Source organism: Podarcis erhardii, assembly GCF_964252035.2.
Source record: "Podarcis erhardii genome assembly, chromosome: 10".
NCBI classification, from domain to species: Eukaryota; Metazoa; Chordata; class Lepidosauria; order Squamata; family Lacertidae; genus Podarcis; species Podarcis erhardii.
This window is the reverse complement of record NC_138500.1, coordinates 69,471,049-69,498,710: the sequence shown is the minus strand read 5'-3', so window position 1 is coordinate 69,498,710 and position 27,662 is coordinate 69,471,049. Positions and strand designations below refer to the sequence as shown.

The following is a 27,662-nucleotide window of genomic DNA, read 5'->3' as shown; positions in this document are numbered from 1 at the left end:
ATGAGCTGAATAAAGAGCATGAAATCACTTTGCGACTCTGAGTATATTTCATTAATGCAAAGTCTGCCCCTTTTAATTTTTATTTAAAATTATTACAGACATAACATAACCATCAGCTGCACTCTAATCTGCTTTAAATTGTTGTGGAAATCTCAGGCCCATAGGATCAAACCTGATCTATCGTTCCAGGCAGAATAACAAGCTTCTGGGTTGGAAGTCTGTTAGCAATATTTCTTGGGAAGATAAAATACATGTTGGTCCATAAGAAGAAAACTCAAAAAATTGACAGTTTGGCAATACTTTTATTGGGACCAACCCAAATACCACTAAATTATGGGAAGCTTTCACAGCGGGGAGGGGAATTTAACAGTAAAAAACATAGAAGTACAAAAATTAGGCTAAATATTTGTAGCCATGAGGTCAATATGTAGACTTAGTTCCTAGATGTTGATTGCAGGATGTTCAATCCCCGTTTTGTGTAACCTCATGCCTGATGAAGAGCACGAGAGAACTCGAAAGCTTGCCACAATTTTGGTTGGACATTTTGGCTGGTCCTAACAAACGTTTTTGCCAAACTGTTGATTGTGGAGTTTTGGGGAAGGGTAGACATGCCCTCTAGTGGCTAAGTAACACCAGAAATGGGCCAAGTCAGTTGAAAAGTTGCAAATGGGGGCAAATGGGGACATTTTCCCATTTTCTAGCCCAGCAGATGGCACAATCTCCATTCCGATGCCAGTGGCAAAGTGAAAAGATAATTCTCCCCTACAATGAACTAACTGCCTTTACATTAAGACTCTGGCTCCCCCGCCCTTGTAGTTAGTTGAGGAAAGACAAGATACGTTGCTGTCAGAGGTGTTAGTGGTGCAGAGTGCCAGGGAAGAGGCGGAGGCTGGACACCAGTGGCGTAGCGTGGGTTGTCAGCACCCAGGGCAAGGCAAGTAATTTGCGCCCCCTAACCCGTGGATTTGCGCCCCCTAACCCTAACCCCCAGATGTTGTGCCGGGCCCCCCCCTGCACCCCCCCACGCTACGCCACTGCTGGACACGGCGCCTTCCGGCATCAGCTCACCGCCCTTGCTCACCTCTGCCATGTTGCGCCTAAGCAGCGCCATGCCTGGAGCCTCCGCCTGCTGTGGCCACTACGGCACGAAGCGTCCAGCTGAGCCAGGAGCTGCCACGTCCAGCCTCTACCTCTTCCCCGGCGGAGGTGCTGCCCTCCAGCTGCTGCCTGTCTCCTCCAGCCCCTCAAAGCTGGGCACATCGCTGGCAGCGCCGTCCTCCCTAAAAATGGTGTGCAACTCTGGGAAACGGGGGGGGGGGCGGCGGGAGGAGGGATCTTTGCATCACAGCACCCAATATACTTAAGACGGCCCTGGTTGCTGCCTACCCCGTATTAAGTGCATGTCTACTTTGGGTGGCCCTTACAAATGGTGGCATGCCTCACTAATCATTACCATGGGGAAATGTAAGTTTGGGGAGAGAGAGGAGGAAGATTTCCTCCTTAACTTTATGAGTTCTTCACCAGATAGGGGAGGGGATGGCAAGCTGTCCCTGGACCCCTCAATATGCATCACCGTCAACTTTCTCCGAGTCCCTTTATCTAGCTCTGGTGATGAATTCAGGGTGAAATGGTGCAGAATGTGTTTTCTCACTCTCTTCTTCAGCCTCTGTGCCATTGAGAAAGCTTGTCATCGATTTAGGACAAGCCACTTTCATCTCCTGCGTCCAAGTCTCTGTAGCCTAGCACCCACAGTGGTTTCAGGGTCAAAGTGACACCAAAGTCACTACAGTGACTTTTATACGAGGCTGGAGGGAATGACCGCTCCCCGCTTAAAACGGGGGGCGCCCTTTGCGTGGACGTGTGCAGCCCCTAGATCTGGAGCGGCTCCAACAGCATAGGCTTGGCTTTGCCTTCCCTCAGGTGGGATACCTGGAGGTCTCCGCCTACCTCAGTCAGTTGTCCAATCCCACCTGGGGGAAGCGTTGCCAAGGAGACCAGGCCAGGTAGGGGAGGGATTACCTGCCCACACAATAGAGGGAGGATCTTACCTGGGAATCCTCACTGGGCTCCAGAGCTTCTCCCACCCTACCCACCCTCAGTTAATATCTTATTTTGCAGGTTAACTTTTCTTCACAGGTTTTGCAGGTTAATTTTTCTTCACAGGTATGCGGGCGCTGCTACGTTAAGGTCGCTGTTAAAGGGCCGGAAAGGAATTTCCCTGCATTGGCAGGTTTCGCCTTTCCCATAGCAAAACGTCACAACTTCGGCGGTATCAGGCCTTGGGCGGAATCCTTTAGTCCATCTTCCTCTTTGCGGTGGCGATACCAGGGTTCCCCGTTAAAGGGGTTTTCTGAAGGGAGGCTTGGACCGTACGCCGAAAGGTCGTCATTGCTCTCCCCTGCGGCGGCGGCGGCGTAACAGGGGCGGCTATCTCTGCTTGAACATATGTTCTCCAGAGCCGGTCCACCCCCCCCCCACACACACTGGATAACCCTGATGCTCCCTAGGTCCCTGGCTGGGGACTGGGGAGGGAGAACGCCCAATGCCTGAGCCAAGGTCTACCCACATTTGAAATTTAATAAAGTTGTGGCCAATTTAATCCCATAGCACGTTGTCTAGAGTCGTTATTCCACATGACGGGGGGACCGCGCGGGAACTGGGGACTCTGCCTGTCCACGCAAATGAGTGACAGGCTTCTTGCTTCCTTTCAGCCACCTGCAATTTGATCCTCACCTGCCAAGAATCATAGAACTGTAGATCCAGAAAGGACCCTCTGCAATACAGGAATCAAGGGCGACAGTTGTAACTGTTTTTCTAGACTGAGCAAAAGACCCTTGCCTTCCCTGCCAGAAGCTCTAGCTTCCCGTCCTTTGCATACAGGGAATGCAAATAATAGATTATGTCCTCTACTTTTTCCAGTTTCTGCTTTCTTGCATCAGGATGCAGCAGAAGTAAACCTAAAATAAATGCCTTTTCAGCAGAATGACTCTTCCAGCTGTGCTCCGCAGATCACTTAAGCCTGCTTAATTAAGTCACTGAGGACAGTCACTGTGAAATCTGTAGCAATGCCTCAGGTCGTGGAGAGTTAGGATAATTGTTTGGTGCATGTTTGTAGAAGTTGGTCAGTGTTTTGAAGTGTGGAGAGTTTTATAGCAAAGTTGGCAAGCTGTTTCTGGGCATGGCCGAAGTGAAAAGGTGAGTTCGGCAAATTTGAATTTGCTTTAATAGTCACATTTGGGGGATATTGGAGTGGTCAAAAAACATTTGGGATCACAGAATGGTTAGTAATTCTTGAAAATAACTAAAAACACGTTAAGCATGTTTTTGGGGAGGTTACAAAAAGCTTTTGGCATCCCAGTGGGGGGTTTCTATCAGAGCAGTCAAAAACAAATTTAATGGGACCACCCCAAGTCGTTTTAGCATCATGGCATCATAGGATTAGGTTCAGCATAAAGAAAAAAATATTATTGATAGATGGGTCTTACAATTTACTTTGGGGTCTCTGAATGAAATGAGTTTTGAACTGTGGATTTCTCAGTCATTGTTCTTTCTCTTGAACAGTAGGATGTTTATGAACCACATAGTGAGTGAGGAATTGCTGCAAGATTCCCAGCTTTCAGCTCAATCTCTCCATCTCCATTACTGGTTCATGTTTAACTGTTGAATCACATTTTAATGAGCAACAGATTTATTGGTGCATAAGCTTTTGTGGTATAAAACACAGTTTGTCAGAAAGGTAATCAACCTGAATGGATTGGGGTCGGGTTATCTGAAGGACTGCTTTCTTTTCCTTGCAAACAGTGTTCAGCATCAGAGGCCAAGATCCATGTTCCCCCACATAAGCTTGAAAGTGTCTTCTCAGTAATGTCACTCAGTCTGATGGAACTGCTTCCTGAAAGAGGCTTGGTTAAGCCGTGCTGTTGTTTTAATTATTTAACTGATCTATTGTGTTAGTTTTTATATTTTTAAAATATGTTTTCACGCTTGTGTTTTTACTTTGGAAGCCACCTTGGGGGACCCTTTGGGAGCTGAAAAGAGGAATATAAATGTTCTTAAATAATGAATAAATAAATAAATAGCTGCGTAAGTCTGTGGCAGTGAAAGGAACAGTCTCCTGGCACCTTCAGACACTAGCAGGTTTATTGTGGCTAAGCTTTGGTGGAGTAGAGCCCATTTCATCAGATGCTTGAAGTGTTGTAATCACTTGACGCATATTATGTGCACATGCACACACACACATCTAAAGAAAAACATCGTCAATGGTGGAGCCAAATTGTCAGGGAACTGCCATCGGAAGAGCAGGTGGTGGAAGGGCTCAAGGAGGTTAGGAGAGACTTAACCGCAGAGGAGGGAACCAGCAGGGGGAGAGAAGGAGCTCCGAGGGAAAGGGAGTCGGAGGGATGGCTCTGGGACACTTCTAGCGAAAACAGTGAGGAGGTTTCAGGACCTCCTATAGGGACACCCACACCTCGCCGGAAACTGTCACGCCGAGAGTCCAGAAGACGCGTTTCCGTTAAGGAGCTTTTATGTTGGAAGAGATTCCGCAAACGCCCACTGTCGGATTCTGCCAGCGATTGAGGGAGCCATGCTTAAGGGGCTCCGCTACAGACAGAGCTTTGCTAATCTGGGCAAACTCTGAGGGACTAAGCTTTTACGCACAAGCAGCTCATCATCCCATCACACAAATGGTCATGAAATTTAAAGAAACAAAACTGTAGCAATTCTGTGTTAGGTTCGATGGACTGCATGTAAGACAAACGCAATGACCATTCACATCAGCGATAATATATGATCACACAATTTATTTAGCTTTCATTATCTTTTCAAAAAGCCAGTATAATATTCCATGGGGCAGGGGGCAGGGACAAAGTGAAATTAATTTGCTAATAAATGCTAATTCAGCAATTTCATGTGGAGCGCCCTTTGAAAGTACTTTTGTTGAAGACTTCAATTGCAATTCAATTGTACTGTAGATTTCTGGACTTTTGATAACGTAGCTATTAATGGCATCTGCATGACACTGTGTTCAAAGTCACTTGTTGGAGCTTGGTTGACTTTGGCAACATAGTTTTGCATGCTTTCAGTGTAGTGTGTGACTCAGAAGCAAATGTATCGTGTCAGGTGAGATGTTCCAGACCAGCACAAACAAGACTATTACTGTCAGAAATAAATACTCCTGCCGCTTTGTTGTAAGAAAGGAGAAATACATTAGGCCCAAAGAGCAATTGCTCTAAATATATCAGTTTCTAAGTATAAATATAAATGCCAAAAAGTTGACAAAACAAACAATAATGTGAAAGGAGCAGCTTAACTCAGAATATGGTAATCCTACATTTCAAATAGAACCAGATCTAATGCCAGCATTTCATAGAATCATAGAGTTGGAAGAGACCACAAGGGCCATGGAGTCCAACCCCCTGCCAAGCAGGAAACACCATCAGAGCACTCCTGACATATGGTTGTCAATCCTCTGCTTAAAGACCTCCAAAGAAGGAGACTCCACCACACTCCTTGGCAGCAAATTTGTACTCAGCCCTAACATCAGAGTACATAGTTTTTTGTTCAAAAGAGTTTCATGGTTAATAAAGGAACCGGGCAACACAGGAGTGGCTAATCTGTTTCTTTCCAGTTGTTGTTGCACTACAACTCCCTTCCACCCAAGCCAACATGGTGAATAGTCAGGGATAATTAATAATAAAAAAATTTTATTTGTACCCCACCTCCCTGGCCGGAGCCGGGCTCAGGTTGGCTAACATAATAAAACTAACACAGTATACAAAGAACGTAAGAACAGAAAAACAGGCAATCAGTAATTAAAATACATCTTAAAATTAGTCCGAAGCAAATTAAAATCTGGACATCCCATCTGGATGATGGGAGACGTCGTCTCAACAACACCCAGACTACATACGTAGATTGTGGTTGGGCAAATTGATTGTTTTGGATACATGGTAGTGTTATTTGTGAAGAGTATTAACTTTACAAATGTATCAAAGTGCCTTGGGCCTGGTCTCGATAGGCATAACATTTGCTAATGTTCGACAGGCATCTCCTATACTTTTTTTTAATAGAAAAGCCAGCATAAAGTGTTTTTACTGCAATAATAAAGCTCCACGTGTTTGCATGATGATGGTGGAGGAGGCAGGGGAAGAGGCAATAGCAATTCTATTACCAAAACTCACTACGTGAGGGGAAAGGTACCGTATTTTTCGCTCTATAAGGCGCACTTTTTCCCTCCTAAAAAGTAAGGGGAAATGTATGTGTGTCTTATGGAGCGAATGCAGGCTGCGCGGCTATCGCTGAAGCCAGAACAGCAAGAGGGATCGCTGCGTTCACTGCGCAGCGATCCCTCTTGCTGTTCTGGCTTCAGCGATAGCCGCGCAAAGCCTCTTCAACAACATTTGACTCAGAATACTTTTTTTCTTGTTTTCCTCCTCTAAAAACTAGGTGTGTCTTATGGTCGGGTACGTCTTATAGAGTGAAAAGTATGGTAGTCAGTAGGATGGTAGGAGGCTGTGGCAAGCTGCAACAACCAGGCCTTTGTCTCCTGCTAATGCCCCACCCAGCTAGCTCTGCCCAGCTGATAACTAAATCCAGGGTTTGGTATGTGTTTGGCCAATATTAACCAAACCTTCATTCATTCTAACTTTTACTACATCCAGGAAATATGGGAAGGATCTGGCACCCAGTAATTTAGGGGAAGCTGACCCTCCCCCTCAAAAACAAGTCCTGCCAGACATTTGTGTGTTTTTTGGATAGAGTTACAAGCTGTTAGATCAGGGGAATGCTGTAGACATAGTGTATCTTGATTTCAGTAAGGCTTTTAACAAAGTCCACCAGGACATTCTTGTGAGAAATCTGGTAAAAACTGCATTGAACAAAGTAAATGTTTGGGGAATTTGGAGCTGGTTGGCTAACCAAACCCAAAGAGTGCTCACTAATGGTTCCTTGTCATCCGGGGGGGGGGGGAGCGATAAGTGGATTGATGCAGGGTTCTGTACTAGGCCTGTTGTTGTTCAACATTGCTATAAATGACTTGGATGAAGGTATCAAATTTGTAGGTGATACAAAACTGGGAGTGGGTACATATTGCCACTGAAGACTGAAGCTGAATTCAATATGACCTTAACAGATTGGAGAACTGGGCCAAAACTAATAAAATGAATGTTAATAGGGACAAATGTCAGGTTCTGCACTTAGGCAGGAAGAACCAGCTGCACAAATAAGATGGACACATGGCTTACTATCAGTACATGTGAAAAGGATCTAGGGGTCTTGGTGGACCTCAAGCTTAACGTGAGTCAACAGAGTGATGCAGTGGCAAAAAAAAGCTAATGCTATTGCTATAACTGGCTGACTGACCGAACACAAAGGGTGCTCATCAATGGTTCCTCTTCATCCTGGAGAAGAGTGACTAGTGGGGTGCCACAGGGTTCTGTCTTGGCCCCGGTCTTATTCAACATCTTTATCAACGACTTGGATGATGGACTCAAGGGCATCCTGATCAAATTTGCAGATGACACCAAACTGGGAGGGGTGGCTAACACCCCAGAGGACAGGATCACACTTCAAAACGACCTGGACAGATTAGAGAACTGGGCCAAAACAAACAAGATGAATTTTAACAGGGAGAAATGTAAAGTATTGCACTTGGGCAAAAAAAATGAGAGGCATAAATACAAGATGGGTGACACCTGGCTTGAGAGCAGTACATGTGAAAAGGATCTAGGAGTCTTGGTTGACCACAAACTTGACATGAGCCAACAGTGTGACGCGGCAGCTAAAAAGCCAATGCAATTCTGGGCTGCATCAATAGGAGTATAGCATCTAGATCAAGGGAAGTAATAGTGCCACTGTATTCTGCTCTGGTCAGACCTCACCTGGAGTACTGTGTCCAGTTCTGGGCACCACAGTTCAAGAAGGACACTGACAAACTGGAACGGGTCCAGAGGAGGGCAACCCAAATGGTCAAAGGCCTGGAAACGATGCCTTATGAGGAACGGCTAAGGGAGCTGGGCATGTTTAGCCTGGAGAAGAGGAGGTTAAGGGGTGATAATAATAATAATAATAATAATTTATTATTTATACCCCGCCCATCTGGCTGAGTTTCCCCAGCCACTCTGGGCGGCTCCCAATCAGTATTAAAAACAATACAGCATTACATATTAAAAACATCCCTGAACAGGGCTGCCTTAAGATGTCTTCTGAACGTCAGGTAATTCTTTATCCCTTTGACATCTGATGGGAGGGCGTTCCACAGGGCGGGCGCCACTACCGAGAAGGCCCTCTGTCTGGTTCCCTGTAGCCTCACTTCTCGCAATGAGGGAACCGCCAGAAGGCCCTCGGCGCTGGATCTCAGTGTCCGGGCTGAACGATGGGGGTGGAGACGCTCCTTCAGGTATACAGGACCGAGGCCGTTTAGGGCTTTAAAGGTCAGCACCAACACTTTGAATCGTGCTCGGAAACGTACTGGGAGCCAATGCAGATCTCTCAGAACCGGTGTTATGTGGTCCCGGCGGCCACTCCCAGTCACCAGTCTAGCTGCCGCATTCTGGATTAATTGCAGTTTCCGGGTCACCTTCAAAGGTAGCCCCACGTAGAGCGCATTGCAGTAGTCCAAGCGTGAGAGAACTACAGCATGCACCACTCTGGCGAGACAGTCCGCGGGGAGGTAGGGTCTTAGCCTGCGTACCAGGTGGAGCTGATAGACAGCTGCCCTGGACACAGAGTTAATCTGCGCCTCCATGGACAGCTGTGAGTCCAAAATGACTCCCAGGCTGCGCACCTGGTCCTTCAGGGGCACAGTTACCCCATTCAGGACCAGGGAATCCTCCACACCTGCCCGCCTCCTGTCCCCCAAAAACAGTACTTCTGTCTTGTCAGGATTCAACCTCAATCTGTTAGCCGCCATCCAACCTCCAACCGCCTCCAGGCACTCACACAGGACCTTCACCGCCTTCACTGGTTCTGATTTAAAGGAGAGGTAGAGCTGGGTGTCATGATAGCCATGTTCAAATATATAAAAGGATGTCACATAGAGGACATAGAGGTTGTTTTCTGCTGCTCCAGAGAAGCGGACACGGAGCAATGGATCCAAACTACAAGAAAGAAGATTCCACCTAAACATTAGGAAGAACTTCCTGACAGTAAGAGCTGTTCGACAGTGGAATTTGCTGCCAAGGAGTGTGGTGGAGTCTCCTTCTTTGGAGGTCTTTAAGCAGAGGCTTGACAACCATATGTCAGGAGTGCTCTGATGGTGTTTCCTGCTTGGCAGGGGGTTGGACTCCATGGCCCTTGTGGTCTCTTCCAACTCTATGATTCTATGATTCTATTTTAGGCTGCATCAACAGAAGTATAGTGTCCAGATCAAGGGAAGGTATAGTACCACTCTATTCTGGAATACTGTGACCAGTTCTGGGTGCCACAATTTAAGAAGGATATTGACAAGCTGGAACATGTGCAGAGCACATACAGAGTTTGGAAACCAAGCCTTATGAGGAGTGTTTGAGGGAGTTGGATATGTTTAGCCTGGAAAAGAGGAGACTGGGAGTAGATATGATAGCCATCTTCAAATATCTCAAGGGCCTTTGAAGTTCCTTCCAACTCTACAATTCTATAATTCTCTGATTGAAGATTGAAGGCTTCAGACCTGTGCTCAGTTATTTGGAGTAGGCTCCATGGAAAACAATGGGACTTACGTCTGAGTAGACATGCATAGGATTAGAATCAGATGGTCAGAACAAAAGGAAATGCCTACTGGTGAGATCAAGAAAGACCAAAGTGCTCCTTATATACAAATTCAAATACATTTGTTTTTGGACTACTCCAGTCTAATCTGAATGAGGGGAAACAGCTAAATAATGCTCATATGTGGATAAGCCTTAATGCCTTGACTAGAGCTTAGGCCTGTTACTGTGGAATACTGTATATCCGATTTCCTTTCTCAATTGCTTTTGTTCCTTGGCTTGCATCCCTTTTGTGATTTCCCAGGCACACGTGCTAAACTGTTGTTATTAGTTTTGGCACTTGCAAGAGAAAACAGTATGTAACACTGAAAAGTCCCCTGTGCTCTGTGGTCCATTCCATAAGTGTCTGGAAAAGCATCCACACGGATGTAAAACAGGGGCCATAACCAACATCAAAACACACACAAAATCTAATATAATTTGAAGGAAATAAAAGGAAACAGATTGAATGACAAAGAACCACCACTTGGGAATTTATTGTAGAAAATGGAGTAAGATGCAGCAAATGTATTCGTTGCCTTAAAGTTCCACAAGCTTGTACTTTAGAATTTGTTTAATCAGCTCAATCTTGCATGCAATACTTATTTAGGTTATCAACTTCAACTGTTTAAAAATCTGTCATTAGCATGTGCTTAATCATGAATAATACTTGTTGGAAGATATAACTATAGTTTAACATAACACCTTTAATTCTTTAAGTTTCCCTCATTTATATGCAGACAACAAAAACAAAACACATGAGCCCATGCATAGAATTCCATGCAATTTTATCTTCCTCTCAAGTAACAGGTCCTTTAAATATTATGCAAGCCACGTGCAAGTTGTCTTTCCATAGTTTAGCACTGCATGCACTCATTCTCTTCTTGCCTTCCTCCTCCAGCATAGCTGCAACAAAAGTAGAAGCTTTTGCTTCCATTTTCAGCTATCTGTGATTCCATGTTATGTCCAAGTCTGGGCAAAACAAGGTCGATATTAACTATGGTTTATTGAAACAAGCCAACTTCAAGCAGTAGTTGTTACCATATTGCAATAAAGTAGCCACAGCTCCCAGTTCAGACATAACAAGAAACTATGGTTAGGTTAAAACGGAAGTGAAAGCTTTTGATCTCATCACAGCAGTGCCAGCAAAGGAAAGGGGACAGGTTAGATGAACCCAAAGCTTGTACATGTATTGGTTAAGGTATGGTGACGTTATGTGGAATCCTGGCCAATGCATGAAGAATTCCTACATTTTTATTTCAGAAGTCTTTATCTAGAAACATATATTGCTGCTTCCTCCAATTTTCAGGAGATGGAGCTCATGTATTAGAAATACCAGTTTCCTCTTCGTATATTTATGATATTCTGTTTAATTTTTATCAATTCCTCACATACACCTAATTCTTTTTGTGAGATGGTTGCTATACCAAATAATTTTTTTGAGAAAATACTCTTTGAACATTTGAAATTGCTGTACTGCTTAAACTGAGAAAATTGTTTGTAATCAAGCATATATCTAAGTTTGGTTTTAACCTTTTTTTAAGGTGCAGTAGTTATAGGGAAAACAAGATAATCATTTGGAGGAAAGTAATATGTGAATGTATTTTATTCCAATGGGAGGTTTAAAAAAAAATGCAAAGAATTGGAGTTTTGAGCATAGTTTCATGTATTTCTTAATAAGTTTTCAGTAGCAATACATATCTTCTGACATTATTGGGATAGTGGAAGCAGCACATTCTGCATCAGAATTTGATTAATTCTCCAAGGCTTTGCACATGTATGAACCTGTTCCTAGTATTAAAGACTCCAGCATGGAATCCAGATGTCTAGATGAATGTATTTTTCAAATGTCCAGATGAACATTCCAGATCTGTGAGACATCTAGTGGACAAAAACTGGTCATCATTGTCGGTCCGTCCCCATTACAGTGTAGAAACATTTTTATTCAACATCCAGAGGATGATGTTTTCTGTTTTGAAACTCATTCATTTTTTTAATGTGTTGATGTTTTGAGTTCCTGGGGGCACCCACCCCCTCAAAAAAAGGAACCAATATTATGTCCGGATCAGGTTTTGTTTCTTACTGTGTGCATACACATGTGTTTAACAGCCTGCTATTATTTTCACTCCAGTATAACTGCTGTTTTAAGCTGTCTGAATTCCCATCTATGATTATTTTGACATTTAAACTTGCAAATTGTGACAGCCTTCTCCTCCTCACTAGCTGTATATTACAGTGTGTGCCACCTCTCTGATATGTATAGCTGGCGGACTCTGCTTGCTTCCAAAAACAGACCAATTTATTTTATGCTCAGTGATTTGGGCCAGGTCACGGAGCGATGTCGGGAATTCAACGTAAACTGTGCTGTCTAGGCAAACATGCTAATAGTGCTGCTTGAGTCCCTCCATTTATACACAAAATTCAACTTACTTCAACACTGATGATGGGGCAACATCCTGCAATGTACCTGTTGGCAGTAGGCTAGGTTAGGAGACAGGTTAGCTTAAGGGGAAATGGTAGAGGGCTGATTTCATCCCTGGCATTTACTGCCTGAGGCAAGTGCCTCATTCTACCTAATGGTAAAGGTAAAGGTACCCCTGACCATTAGGTCCAGTCGCGGATGACTCTGGGGTTGCGGCGTTCATCTCGCTCAGCCAAGAGAGCCGGCGTTTTGTCCGCAGACAGCTTCCGGGTCATGTGGTCAGCATGACTAAGCAGCTTCTGGAGTAACCAGAGCAGCGCACGAAAACACCGTTTACCTTCCCGCCAGAGCGGTACCTATTTATCAACTTGCACTTGACGTGCTTTCGAACTGCTAGGTGGGCAGGAGCTGGGACTGAACAATGGGAGCTCATGCCATCACAGGGATTCGAACCGCCAACCTTCTGATCAGCAAGCCCTAGGCTCAGTGGTTTAGACCACAGCGCCAAACGCGTCCGTAGCTGTCAACTTACAGATTTGAAAATAAGGGACCAGCAGCCTTGAAAATAAGGGACCAGCAGCCAAAATAAGGGACCTGCAGCCTCACCTGTTCCAGGCACTCCAGTCTTCCTGTCCTCCTGCAGTCTGGTCAAACTCATGCTGGTAGCTTCGAGAACACTGTCCAACCAACTTTGTAACCAGAGGTTCAACTGAATAGAATCGGAATCACATGCACCACAAGGCCTATGCAGCCTCAACTTAAGATGGCTCCCTGGCCTGGCTTTGCACTGCAAAGTTTGCAGCAGCACGTGCAACAAAATGGCATCCAGCATTTAAAAAACCCCTCAGCTTGCATTAACTAGCCACACACAAGGCATGCAAGCTCCACCCCCCAGTTGTTCTTAGACTTCTTATTGGGTGAGCAACGCAGCCAAGCAACACGATTGGAGCCTCCCTCCTCCCTGGCCGGCAGGGAGGGAGGGAGAGGAGCTGCTTTCTTTGAAATTTAAGGGACATTTAAGGGACATTTAAGGGACATCCATCAATAAGGGACAGCAGCGGGACATGGCGCTGGAATAAGGGACTGACTGTCCCTTCAAATAAGGGACACTTGACAGCTATGCCCGCGTCCCTCTATTAGTGTCTATGATAGGGGTGATGAATCCCTGGTCTGCTGGTCTGATCCAGCCTGCCAAGGCTTTCTCGGTGACATGCCAGACCTCCTTGTCCAGTTTTCCATTGTGTTGCAGCCCTGCCAGTTTTCTTTCTCATCAGATCACCCTCATTATCTGATTAGCAGGGAGGGGTGATCTTTGAACCCATAATGGCACTAGGACTGAGGGGAAAAGGAGAATTCTGTGTCTGTATGTGTGTCCTGTTTGTGCATATAGACTGTGTAATATAATGATTTGTCCAGCCCCTTGATTTATCCAGGGACATGGTGAAGGATAAGCTTGTGGCAATTATACCGTAGCTGGTTTAACAATGTCATTTTAGCCCCAGGGAACAAACATCAAGATCAGCACCTTTCGGGAACAGTCACAACACGAGACCTCATCAAGCAGCTTTACAGGGAAACGATGGGTCATTTTGTTTGTGGTTAACAACTGAGAAACAGGAGATTAATTTGCAGTTTAGGGATGGAAATAGGAGGGGCTCAGCTGCATGAAGCCTGCATTGCCATTAACACCAATAAGAGAAGAAAAAGAGTGTTGTCTTTGTGGCAGCCCCCTCCCCAACCCACCAGAATCCTGCGTGGGGAGCCTTGCCTAGAACATTAGCCAAGCAAACGTGATGGGTTTCAGCGAGCCTGTGATGAAATAATACAACTCCTCCATCATCTACCTACTGTATGGTGCATCCTTGATTGGATAAAAGTTGGTTTGTTTTAAAATGAGCTCTTCACATATTTTCATTAATGCCTTGGCTGCAAAGATGAGTAAAGATTCTGATAGGAATCAGACCTCAACAAAGGAAGATATCTGGGATCTACAGCCACTTGAATCTGTGACAAATCCTTTAGGTAGGCATTGCTCCCTCCAGCACTTACCAGAGGTCATGATGGACAATCCAGAGAATAAGCAACAAAGAGCTTAACCGATTTCTTTCTGCATAAGGCCCCAGGCCACATTATCAGATGCAATGAAATGTTTTCTGCAGTTGTGTGTGTATGCAAACAAACACACTCGTGGATTTTGTAAGCACGCTGGGGCCAAATGACTGTGAGGTGCAGTTTGTGACTGTTCTGTACAAACAAAATTAAGCATAGTGATATTCACAACAACAGTAGCGCAAAACGGTTGTCCCCTGTCCGTTATTCCACAGAACGTTTCCTTTTCTTGGGTCATTTAAATAATTTGTTGTCGCTATTCTGAAGATTTGGGGAATAAATATTGCTTTTTAATGTAATGTGTCAGATCTACATGCAGTCCACAGGTGATAATTCCGGAGTAGTATGGCATTCGTGGCGAGATCTGGCACCTCTTTCTCTATAAAAATAGCACTGATAGGTAGATAGATAGATCAATAGATCCCACTGCTGAATATTGACTGATGATGGTCACACATTTCATGCACATGATATAGCTGTGCATTCATAGCTGTCAACCTTCCCTTTTTTTGCGGGAAATTCCCTTATTCCAGCGCCGTTTTCCGCTGCTTCCCACTGCTATCCCAGATTGTTAGATATCCCGTAGACTGTCCCCGGGATAGGTGAGGCTGCTGATCCCTTATTTTCAAGGCTGATTCCTTATTTTCAAATCTGAAAGTTGACAGCTATGTGTGCATTACACTGTGGCAGGGCCCATTCATAAGTTGTTGGACACCAGTTCCTCTCAGGTCCAGCCAGCATAGCCAGTGGTCAGAGATCATGGGGTCCAGCAATATCTGTAAGGGAGGGACAGCTTACCTACCCAGGTTTTAAAGTATAACTATTCAAAGCACTTTCTGAAAATCCTCAAGTTCTTGCATTATATAGCTCAGTGGATTACAGTCCGTACACTCGACTGCTTTGTCTACTCCATCTTATTTATGCCTTAATACAGTGAGCCAGAACGCTTATTATCCTCTGTTAAAATAATAGCAATCTTTTGATATTTGAAACGGCAGGAAATCAGCATATTAAGATACTGTAAATAAGTTCTTAGTGTATTATGCCAATCAAGTTAAAGGTCCCCACCTGCTGGGAAAGATGAGACTCAATATGGTTTCTGCTGGTAAAAGATCTCTTGTGGTTTTGTATTACACTGTTAATGTGCGGGGTCAACGAGCATGGCGCGTTCTTTTTTTTTTAGCCTTTTATCTGCCAATGTCCATTAAGCTTATAGGAAGCTAGATATGATCTGAGGAACTTCATGACATATGAGCCTGTTCATAATTTTCCAAAGCTTGCCCTTGATTTGAATGCACATGATTAAGAGATAACTCTCTTCTTGAAAGGTGTTTTTAAGAATCGGAATAAACCATAATACAACTCTCTCCTTCCTTTTGAATCTTAAAAAAGTCTCAATCTAAAAAATTAAAAAATGTCTCGATCACATTTTTGGAACACACTGAAATGAATATATTGTTGTAAAGAGGCCTAGCCTAGGAAAACGTTGGTAATTTAAGGAGCAGATGGAGAAAAACCTGTTTCTCTCAGCTGCACTACTTCAGACTGCAGGTGGAGGAATCGTGTAAATGAATGCTCTTCCACTCAAATAAATCCCTGCCTGGGAAATTTAGATACCAGAGGAAAGGGCACCGTACTAGGCCAGCGGCCGTCCCCACAGCAGCTACTTTTCTATATTTGTATATGTATTCAGATCATAGCTGTCAACCGTCCCTTATTTGGTGGGAAACTCCCTTATCCCAGCGCCGTGTCCCACTGCTGTCCCTTACTGATGATGCCCCTTAAATTTCCTGGGTTTCAAAGGAAGCAGCTCCTCTCCCTCCCTCCCTCCCTGCCGGCCAGGGAGGAGGGAGGCTCCAGCTGTGTTGCTTGGCTGCCTGGCCTGCCCTCCTCCGGCCTCCTCTCACCAGTCCCGGCCCCCGGGAGCCCCTCCCCGCCAGGACTGGCAGGAGACTCGGGCCCTTCCGCCACCATCCTCCTTACAGCCGCCGAACGGAGCGTCTCTGCCTGTAGCCTCCCCTCTGCCCACTGCTCCCGCTAGGCTGTACTGCGGCTGCGCCACCAAAGGACCTGGATGAAATGGGCAGCCTGGTGCGCCCTATGAATTGCTGAGGAGCTTTGAGAGGAGAGCGAGGGCAACCATAGAGAAAGCAGTTCAGAGAGAGGAGGTGGAGGCGCGGGCAGGTGTTCCAAGGGCTAACTATATTGGGGGAAAGCGAAGGAAGGACCGCAAGCGCCTCTCCTATTGATTTGTAGTGGTAGACTAGCATAGATGGTCTGATCTGCGGGTTTACTTCGGGCGCTATTCCCCCCCTCCTCCCGCCCCACCTGATGGAACTGAGAGCTGCAGAAGGAGCACAGAGAAAAGATACAGATACATCTTCGTAGCTTGGACTTCGTTTTGTGCAAAAAGTGGTTGCTGCTTGTAGTTATTTAATTGCAGTGTTTCATCAGCTGGTGTCTTGAGCAGCAACCTCTGGAAATAAAGGGCTGAAAACCGGCGCTGCTCTCCAAAATTATCTGGTCCCTTTTAACTTCGTATTTCAGCTGGTTGACTAAAATCCCTTATTTTGGCTGCTGATCCCTTATTTTCAAGGCTGCTGGTCCCTTATTTTCAAATCCGTAAGTTGAGAGCTATGATTCAGATATGTGAGCTCACACTTGCAATCTAAAGGGCTACCTCTCAGAAGGCGATTTACCTAGCAGTTGTTGTATAAGAACTAGGCAATATAATCACTAAGTACCTTGATACAAAAACAAAACAGATAAAGCTGCTGAGCTGTGGGGTAAGGAAAAGCACCGTGCTTGGGATTTGGCAGCTATATCATCATACACACATATGCAAACCTTTTCTGCTAAGTTCTAACCTGCCATCTTGACCCGCTTGCGACACTCTCCACCCTGATATTCCCTTTGGTTTTCTCGGATAAATTATGGCAGCAAGAAATGCCAGCCCGGCAAACAGGAGTGCTGAGAAACAGAGAAATGTGTGTGGCAACAAACGCCAGTTTAGAGGGCTGAAAAGGCTGAAAGAAAATATTTGTGCTTCAAATAATAGACCGTAGTTTTGTGGTGAAAAGACACAAACAGATTCATTGATCTACTGGGAAAATGTGTTGCTTTCATTCTCTCTCACACAGCTCTTTCAATAAAGCCCTTAAGATTATTGTTAAATACGTGAAAGTACATGAGTAATATCTCAACCTTTTTTTTAAAAAAAAAACAACTAGCAGGGGTTGGATTTAAAGGACAGAGGGGGCATTTTTAATAGTTTGCTGTACTCTTTCAGGGCCAGCCGAAGACATTTTTCTGCCTGAAGCAGAGCAGAAAATGGTGCGGACACATCCCAAGAAAAGTCTGCATGGTAGTCAAGACAAGCTGAGTAATTTTGGACCTGAGGTAAAAAATCCCACAAGGATCGATCCCCCACCCATCGTGACGGTAAGAAGAAATAAATAAATCGTATCACAACCGTTTGCCTCCCATTCATGACAAGCAAAAGCAGTGGCCTGAGGCAGCCACCTGATCCGTCTAATGATAGGGCCGGTCCTCACTTCCTTCATCCTGTCTACTGTGTCCCAACTGTGCTTCCATTGCCTCAGTTCTTCATGGTGTGGGTGTGGTGAGGGTGTGGATATAGATTCACTGGAAAGACCTGGTTCAAAAATCACCATTCAGACATTAGACACACTTGAACCAATCACTCACTCTCTCAGCCTATTCTGCTTCACAGGATTGTTGTGAGGATAAAACATATGCACTACCCTGGGCTCTCTGTGGGCCACTGGTTTAAAAATCAAATAAACCACCATGGTTCTGAACAAAATAAATGCACCTAAATTGACTGAATGTTTGTGAGGTGCATTCAAAATAAGCCCAGTATTATAGTCATCAAATGATAAAATCTGTGTTTCTGTTGAAACCAGTTTGATTTCCCTGCCTTCCTAGTTCCTTAATCTCAAATTCTCATGTCATTTTAAGAGCCAGACAGCAAATTGGGATGAATTGGAATCTGAGTCACTCCAGTGCCCTTAATGCAGTTCTGTTGCATTGGGCCCATGAAGATTTGGATTGTAGACAAGCGTTAAAGCTCACATTAATACTAAACAAGGGACAGGCAGTATGACAGCAAAAATATACACATTATTATGGTAAAAATTCCAGAAAATAGAAGCAGAGGGGGAAAATTGAAGCCTGCCTAGATAGACACCCCCCCCCAAATTATTTATTTTGTTATTCACTAGCACCTTTCTGAAATGTCAGATTATAACCTTAATCAACAATGTGAAACCCTATTGGTTTTTTATTAGTACAGTCGTACCTTGGAAGCTGAATGCCTTGGCTCCCAAACAAATTGGCTCCCAAATGTACCCGGAAGTGAGTGTTCCAGTTTTTGAATGATATTCGAAAGCAGAACATCTGGCGCGGCTTCCAATTGGCTGCAGGACACTCCTGCAGCCAACTGGAAGCCACATTTTGGTTTTTAAACAGTTCTGGGAGTCAAACGGACTCCCGGAAGGCATTCTGTTCGAAAACCAAGGTACCACTGTAATTTGAAGAAAGCCACATTTGTTTTCATGATGCTATAGCCTGAATAAAAAGCAAGAAATAAAAATGCAGGGCTTTGTAAAGCATCGTGTTTTTCTACATTTACATAATGTAGATTTAGATAATGGTAATATTGCATTTTATTTTGCTCGTCCAAACTCCGAATTGCACATCAGAAAACAAATATTTTTGAACTTTGAGAAAGAATCTTACATGAGCTTCTGATATATCAGAAGGATAGCATTCAGAAAGGCCTTGACTTTTCAAGAGAGCCTTGACTGGGCATTCAGCCATTTTAATAGAGAAATACCAAAGAGGTGAACCTTGCAGCTTGCCAAATATGTGGAGACAGTTGGACACTCCTGTGAACTTCATTCCCAAGTTTCCACATCTTTCTCTCTTGCTTGCTAGGCTCCATACATATTCAAGCAATCGTGCACTATATTGACTTTTGCATGATGGAATCAACCCATTTACTTTCCCACCTATTAGCAGAAGGGGGATATAACTCACCATAAATGAGTTTTGACAGGACCATTGATTTCCTGGCTGAAGAAATAGGTGTACCTTTTCATTTTGTCTACCTTGTTGCCAGTGTCTGCGCTCCACTTGTCTCAGAGGATCAATAGAAGGTCTCTTCTATGGTTATGACTGGGGCTGTGGTTTGTCAATTAAATGGCACAGCACAGCAGGATTTAGGAGAACATTGCTCACGGGGAGCCATGTCTGAGAGCTAGAAACCGAGCTGTAGGAACGCTTTCTCCACTTGGTGCTCCTCTGCCGGGAACACTTGTCAGTCACAAGCAACTGAAAATAGCAGAGTGAGCTCATAGTGCAGCTGCTAAAAATATACGGGAAAAGATAGCCAACAAGTGCTCTGGGTTATGGGCAGACGAGAAGGCACAGGGAAAGTCAAACTTAGTAGTCTCAAATTTGGTTTCACATTCTGTACTTGACAGTATGCTTGACATTGCTGATGGCTTGCGAAAAGTCATGGGGTGAAGAAAAACTTGTAGAAGCAGAATTGTTATAATTTATTATAAAAACTATAACCCATCCTTCAAATAGTGTCTCAGGGTGTTAATAATAATAATAATAATAATAATAATAATAATAATAATAATAATATATTTATACCCCGCCTATCCGGCTGGGTTTCCCCAGCAAAATGATAGTACAGTAAAAGCATTTAGAAAGCATAAGCACAGAAGTTAAAAGAAATGGGGTTTGAAACCTAAAGAAGAGCAGCGTACAAACTTCAAAACAATAAAACGGTTTTAAACTGAAATTATTATCATTATTATTATTAATTTTATTTATACCCTCTCCCCCCCACACACATCTGGCTGGGTTTTCCCAGCCACTCTGGGGAAGGTGTGGGAGGAAAAAACAAAAAGGGGAGTTAATTTACTTTGTTGTAGAAGTTGCTCAGGATTGAGCGCCACCCTGGAAATATATCCTAAGCCAAAGGAGTGCAGCGTTGTGTGGATTTCAGTACAACAGAATTAGCAAAATTTGTGCTGTGAACTTGGCAAATGCAGTTTACATCTAAAATCAGAAGCATTACTTAATGGCAAATACTGTACGTACGTTATGGAGAAAAGTTTCTTGAAAATAAAAGAAAGAACAATCCTAGCATAGTTCCAGTAATTCTACTGGAAATTTTTTAAATGGTAAGATAACAGTCACAGATCTTATGTTTGACTGCCAAGAGATGGAAACTAAGAGAAAGCTTATCTATTCATAGATTTTTGGGAGGGGAGGGGTTAAATGTGTTGCCAGGTAGACGAAGCTTTTCCCTTCTGCAAAGTGGGTATTTTGTCATTGGTAACACAAGTGGCTTGGCGACAGATACAAAAGTTGTTTACCATCAACGAAATGGGTGGTTTGTGAAAGGCCATGTATGTATTAGGGTTATGGTTAGGGCAGGTATGTCCAAAGTCCGTTTCAGGGGCCAAAATCCTAAAAAGCTCAACAACTTCAATTCTAAAACAATGTCAATAACTTTGGTCCGCCCTTTGGTCAGCCTTCAAATCTGGCCCTCTTTGAAAAAAGTTTGGACACCACTGGGTTAGGGTTAGGGTGCATCAGCAGCCATTTTGTGACATCTTTATAAATAACTTGGATGAAGGAATTGAGGGGATGCTCATCAAATTTGCAGATGACACCAAACTGAGAGGTAGCTAATGCCACAGAAGACAGAATCAGAATTCAAAATTACATTAACAGATTGGAGAACTGGGCCGAACTAACAAAGTGAATTTCAGTAGGGACAGATGTAAGGTTCTGCACTTAAGCAGGAAGAACCAGATGCACAAATAAGATGGGTGACACCTGGCTTACTAGTAGTATATGTGAAAAGGATGTAGGGGGTTTTAGTGGATCACATGATTCTAGGTAGCATCAACAGAGGTATAGTGTCCAGATCAAGGGAAGTAATAGTACCACTTTATTCTGCCTTGGTCAGAATACTGTGTCTAGTTCTGGGTGCCACAATTTAAGGATATTGACAAGCTGGAACATGTGCAGAGGAGGGCAGCTAAGATGATCAAGGGTCTGGAAACCAAGCCTTACGAGGAACTGAAGGAGCTGAGTACAGTGGTGCCTCGCAAGACGAAATTAATCCGTTCCGCGAGTCTCTTCGTCTAGCGGTTTTTTCGTCTTGCGAAGCAAGCCCATTGACGGCTTAGCGGATTAGCGCTATTAGCGGCTTAGCGGCTTTTAGCGGCTTATCGGCTTAGCAGATCAGCTGATAAGCGGCTTAGCGGCTTAGAAAAAGGGGGAAGGGAAAAAAACCCGCAGGAACTCGCAAGACATTTTCGTCTTGCGAAGCAAGCCCATAGGGAAATTTGTTTTGCGAAGCACCTCCAAAACGGAAAACCCTTTCGTCTAGCAGGTTTTCCGTCTTGCGAGGCATTCGTCTTGCGGGGCACCACTGTATGTTTAGCCTGGAAAAGAGGAGACTGAGAACAGCTATGATAGCCATCTTCAAAGATCTTAAGGGTTGTCACGTGGAAGAGGGAGCAAACCTGTTTTCTCCAGCTCTGGAGGGTAGGCTTCAAGTCACAAGAAAGGAGATTCCAACTAAACATCAGGAAAATACTTTCTGACATTAAGATCTGTTTGACAGTGGAACCGTCTCCTTCTGGAGTTTGCGGACTGGTCTTCCTTGGAGGTTTTTCATCAGAGGTGAACGGCCATTTGTCATGGATGCTTTAGCTGAGATTTCCCTTGGGGTCCCTTCCAACTCCACAGTTCTAAGATTCTATAAGAGCAGCCCAGGTATAGCAGCCCAACTTTCTGTTTTCCCAGAGGCCAGCCAGATGCCTGTGAGAAGACCACCAAACATGGAGTGAAAGAAGTATGTTCCTGTCTGCCCCAAATTTGCAATGGTGACATCGTACACAATTCTCAAAATTCCAAATGAGCCCATAGATTCAAGAGGTTGTGGAGCCCTGTTACACAGGAAGAAAGTTGTGAAGCTACAGGAATGCAGTTTGCATCTTGCTAACAGGCCAACTCCCTGAAGGCAGAATCATACAGTATCCCTGCTAAAGTTTTCTCTACACCGCAAAAAAGTTGACTTTCAAGTATAGTAATACCTGGGTTATGTTCCATGGAGAACACCGTGTAAATGAACTGTTAGGAACTTGTGTGCACACCCTCTGACTGTGTTACCTGGGGCAAGGCTTTGCCTGAACATATCTTTTGGCAGAATGCATAATATTGAGCCACCACTTCTGTGGTTACTTGCTGGAAGGAATGGTCCAAAGATTATTCATGTGTATTATCTTACATCTTTTTATTTGGATGTAGAAATTTACATGGTTACCATCCGTTCAAAGACTGCCACTGCTGTCTGCTTCAAAAAGAAAACAACTTGTAGCCTTCCAGGTTGTATATGCACAATGCTCTCCATTTCTCAATACCTACAAGGGCAGGCCTATACCTCAGTCATGCAAACAAATCCAAGTTCTGCTGTCTGTGGGGAGGAAGTTGGACCTATGTTCCATTAAAGCACATACAGGTAACCCCCCCTTTACACGCATTCAATATGCGTGTGACTATGTATATGTGCTTCGCCTGAAGCGAATTTTTAAAATCGCTAAAACGGCCCCCAGAAGAGGTACAAAGAAGTAGAAAAGGCGCGAAACATCACCTAGCAATCCCACAGGCCTTTGCATTTGCAATCCCAACCAAGAGCCCTTCCACTGACCATTGAAGCCTGTGGAGAGCTGGGAGTTTGAGGAAAGTTGGGGGAGAGCGAATGTGTTGGAGTTTTGGGAGGAATTTATTTGAGATGGCACCTAAACACACAGCCCTGTCATCTTCCATGGGTGATGACAAACCCAAGAGACAGAGAATGGTGCTCACGCCGGAGGAGAAATCGGAAGTGTGGGACTGTTTACAAGCCCATGCGCTAAACCCTGTCCCCGGTGCCCGCCACGCCCCCAAGAGATGAGACATGACAACAATGTATGGGTTCATAAGAAGTGTAATTTTAATAAGGTTATGATTTATGTCTGTTTGTTTGTTTATCTGTTTGTTTGTTTGTTTGTTTGTTTATAATTTTGTGAAAATCAATTTTAAAAAATGGGGGGGGGGACAATGTATAGGTTCAAATTAGGCCCCAACTTTATTTAATTGCAGCTGTAGGAACCTCGTCTTAGGCCTTCGAAGGTTTCCCTCTTATACCCAACAGGGGCTGAGGATGTGCTAGGCAATCAGGTGTTGTGGGAGGGGACTGGAAAGCGCAAACTTACCCAGCATGCCCTCCCACTTCACCTAGCCGGGAGTTTGACCTATATGCCGCCGCTGTAGGGCCAGTGACTCCCACAATAAACCCTCTAACAGGCCCTGCAAACACCGCTGCATGGGCGTGCATCAATATGCTGCCCCCGACTATAGACTATAGAATACCGACCAAGGCCTAAAACTGCCACCCGAGACCCTAACTAGGGTTTCGCTGCCAAGATACCTACAGCTGAACATCCTCTCCTACTGAGGACTAGACCCTGCCACCCACCAATCCCTGAGGCCCTGGTAAGTTTGTGGCCTATCTAAGCACTGCTGGGGGGAGAAGTTTGGACCATAGGATGGTTGTTGCTGGACTTAGGGCATATCCCTCCAGGTCCACCTTCGCAGATCTGTGCCGCTTAGGCACCTGCGCACCCCATCGCATGTCTCGTTGTCAAGGTTAGGCCTCCAGATGTGGGAGGCAACAGGAATTGTGCCCAGTGAGCACTGCCATGCCCCCATGCCCTAGACTTCTGTGCTGGGCACACCTACAACAAAGTCAAAGGGAAAACAGTAAATGAAAATACAAAGAGTGACCTGAACCTGGGACGAGGAGCATTGGCCCCTTATGCTGGCCCTTGCCCCACCCCCCAGCATACGTGGCATCAAGATTTGGGAGGAGATCCGGGCAGCAGTGGCAGCGAATATCTGTACACCTACAATTGCCAAGGTCACCAGCCATGTGTGAGACAAGGCACATGAGGCACTGAATCTGTGGCTAGAGGACATGAACTGCCAGCATATGCCCATCAATGGCGGCACCTTGAGAAAGAAGGCGCTTCAAGGACCCTGCAAAGGAGGTCAGCGCCAGTTGGCTGGCCCGCTTCAAACGACACTTCCAATTTGAAGAACATCGAACTGTATCTGCAGACCAAGCGTGCCCTGAGCAGCTGAAGAGACAAAAGCACCCGCTGCTCATCACCATGTTCCTCAGCAAGACACCATCAGCCCCATCTGACCCACAGCCAAGTACTTTGGGGTACTGGTCTAGCCCGCTTGTTGTCGTTTGTAACCTGTCCTCTAGTGATGAGGAAGACAGGCCCACCTTTCGTGTCCGTCCAACATAGGGCTGTTGGTTTTTTCAATGGTTTCCAGAGGTTTAAAGGATGTTTGCAGCCAGTGTGGTGTAGTGGTTAAGAGCAGTAGTCTCCTAATCTGGTGAACAGGGTTCGATTCTCTGCTCCTCCACATGCAGCTGCTGGGTGACCTTGGGCCAGTCACACTTCTCTGAAGTCTCTCAGCCCCACTCACCTCACAGAGTGTTTGTTGTGGGCAAGGAAGGGAAAAGAGAATGTTAGCCGCTTTGAGACTCTTGAAGGGGAGTGAAAGGCGGGATATCAAATCCAAACTCTTCTTCTTCTTTTCCAACAGGTGCTCCAATTATATGCAATTTTATGTATGTGCGCAGTGCCTCGGAACGTTGCCCGTACCACCACACACAATCTTGCTCATCGCCTATGTGCCATGAGGATTTTTTTCCTGACACTTATTAAGGCTGCTGTGATGAGCCACCAAACAAAGCCACATACCTATGAATCACATTAGCTTTTTTTGCTGCAACTCAATATTGGCTTAACTGCAATAACTCCCAAATCTGTATTTGCAATTCTGCTTAGCATTTGGGTCATCCACTCATTTTGTAATGAGTAAAGATTTACAATAAAGCCAAGTATAAAAAGTTAAGCTGCCTATTTGAAAGGTGAAATGAGTTCATATACCTTCCACTTTGTAAGGTAGGATAGACTGCAACAGACCCTGTTCTGTCACCCACTTGCAGGGATTTGGGATGCGAGCAAGGCAAAAAGCACACCAATTCCTAGGTTTTCTTAGAAGGGAAACTGCAGTGAACAGCAAACCTGACCTTATGTCCTCTTCAGTTGCTGGGATCCCCTTTGCAGAAGCAGATGAGTCCTAGGCAAAGTTCAGAGACTTGCCTGGCCTGCTTTTATGCTCAGTTAGCTCAGTTGGTAGGGACGCGGGTGGCGCTGTGGTCTAAACCAGAGCCTAGGGCTTGCCAATCTGAAGGTTGGCGGTTCGAATCCCCGCCATGGGGGTGAGCTCCCGTTGCTCGGTCCCTGCTCCTGCCAACCTAGCAGTTCGAAAGCACTTCAAAGTGCAAGTAGATAAATAGGTACCGCTCTAGTAGGAAGGTAAACGGAGTTTCCATGTGCTGCTCTGGTTCGCCAGAAGCGGCTTAGTCATGCTGGCCACATGACCCGGAAGCTGTACGCTGGCTCCCTCGGCCAGTAAAGCGAGATGAGCACCTCAACCCCAGAGTCGGCCACAACTGGACCTAACAGTCAGCACAGTAGCAGATTCTGGTCTCAATTCTGCCCATCACACAAAGAACAAATAATTGTTGGCGTCTAGAGAGCTTTGAGGCATGGTTCTTTGGTCAGGGGCTTGCTACAGGGGAGGAGGGTTAGGTTTTTGCCACAAAGGCACATGGCATTTCCACATATTGTTAACACCTTGTCATAAATCCTACACATGAAATTGCACCACTGGTCTCAAGAAACTCAACGAAACTAGACCTAAGTACAGCACATGATCAGCACTCCTTTTGCTTTACAGGAAAATAAGGGTGCTCTATTCCAATTTAATTTTAAAAAGCAGCAGCATATATCTGCTATTGTGCAGCTGCGTCAAGGTGAGAATACAGTGGTGCCTCGCAAGACGAAATTAATCCGTTCTGTGAGGCTCTTCGTATAGCAGTTTTTTCGTCTTGCGAAGCAAGCCCATTGACGGATTAGCTCTATTAGCGGTTTAGCGGCTTTTAGTGGATCAGCTGACAGGCGGCTTATCAGCGGATCAGCTGATAAGTGGCTTAGCGGCTTAGGGAAAGGGGGGAAAGGGGGGGACCCGCAGGAACTCGCAAGACATTTCGTCTTGCGAAGCAAGCCCATAGGGAAATTCGTTTTGCGAAGCGCCTCCAAAACGGAAAACCCTTTCGTCTAGCGGGTTTTCCGTCTTGCGAGGCGTTCGTCTTGCGGGGCACCACTGTAATGTAGGATTTCACAGGGAAAAACATTCATTTTTGAGTTTACATCTCAGACAAGCGCTATATGAATGTAACACAGGTACAAATTTTTGGCTCTATGGAAGAAAAGACCAGTTGAGCCCAGTGCTGACTTCTGAAGGGACAGTGGCTCCAAAGTCGCACACTGAAGTCTTTATCAGAAGATGGCAGGGAATGAGCCTGGGACCTTTGTCATACAATGCACATTCTCTAGAAGAACTACAGCACGTTCGCAACTTGTGCTTGACAGAGAGGTTGAAGATGCTTAAAGCAGACATTTCCCAAGTCCTCAGCTTACTGTTTTGCTAGCTACACACCATTTTAGAAGTATAAAGCACCAACACAGAATTTTAAAACTATTTTATTGAAATATTTGTGTTCCATCAAAAAGTGTGAGACTCAAGACACACCGTAGATCACTAGAAATCTTTAAGAACTGCATGTTTTAACCAGGTTATTTGGGTGTTTTAACCAGGTTATTTGTAGCTGCTGATCTGGCAGATCTTTTAGGAAGCACATTCACGTTCAGCTTCTCGAGTCAGTGACCTCACACCATGCAAGCCAATGCGCTCCATACCTGTGAAGCCATTTAGTGCAGTGTGGTGCCAGTTTGATTATAGAACTTGACTCTCCACAATGGGTTCAGGTTGCATGTTAAAATATATTGCAAGGCTTGGGAAATAAAGTGGCCAAGCAGAATACAGTGGCTGGCCATCCCTGGCTTACAGCATCACCCTTTCTTCTGTAAGTAATTTTTGACAAACAAAAAGAACAAGTCTGAAATAAAATCAAATAGCTATATGTTTTACTACTGGAACTAAAACTTTATTTCCATGTTTATTACATTTGTCTTTAATGCAAAGTACATTTTGACTAAAACACAGGATTTAGGTGAAGAATACTTACTCGGCTAAGTAGGTTAAGAAGGAATGTAAAACTAGAGAAAATTCTGTTTACTTTTTGAATTTTGGCAAACAATAAATACATCTCAAATCTTCCAAGGTGGATTCTTTGCTATAAAAAGATTTCATATCAATTTCAT

At 44.7% G+C, this 27,662-nt stretch overlaps 1 long non-coding RNA gene across 1 annotated transcript in view; it reads left to right on the top strand.

The window, feature by feature from the left end:
• The window catches only part of LOC309351127, a 45,342-nt gene that overhangs the window by 7,322 nt on the left and 10,358 nt on the right, over positions 1-27,662 (top strand). The window contains exon 2 of the long non-coding RNA XR_014160705.1: positions 17,546-17,697. This is a non-coding gene — a long non-coding RNA (uncharacterized lncRNA). The remainder of the gene's footprint in view (positions 1-17,545; positions 17,698-27,662) is intronic.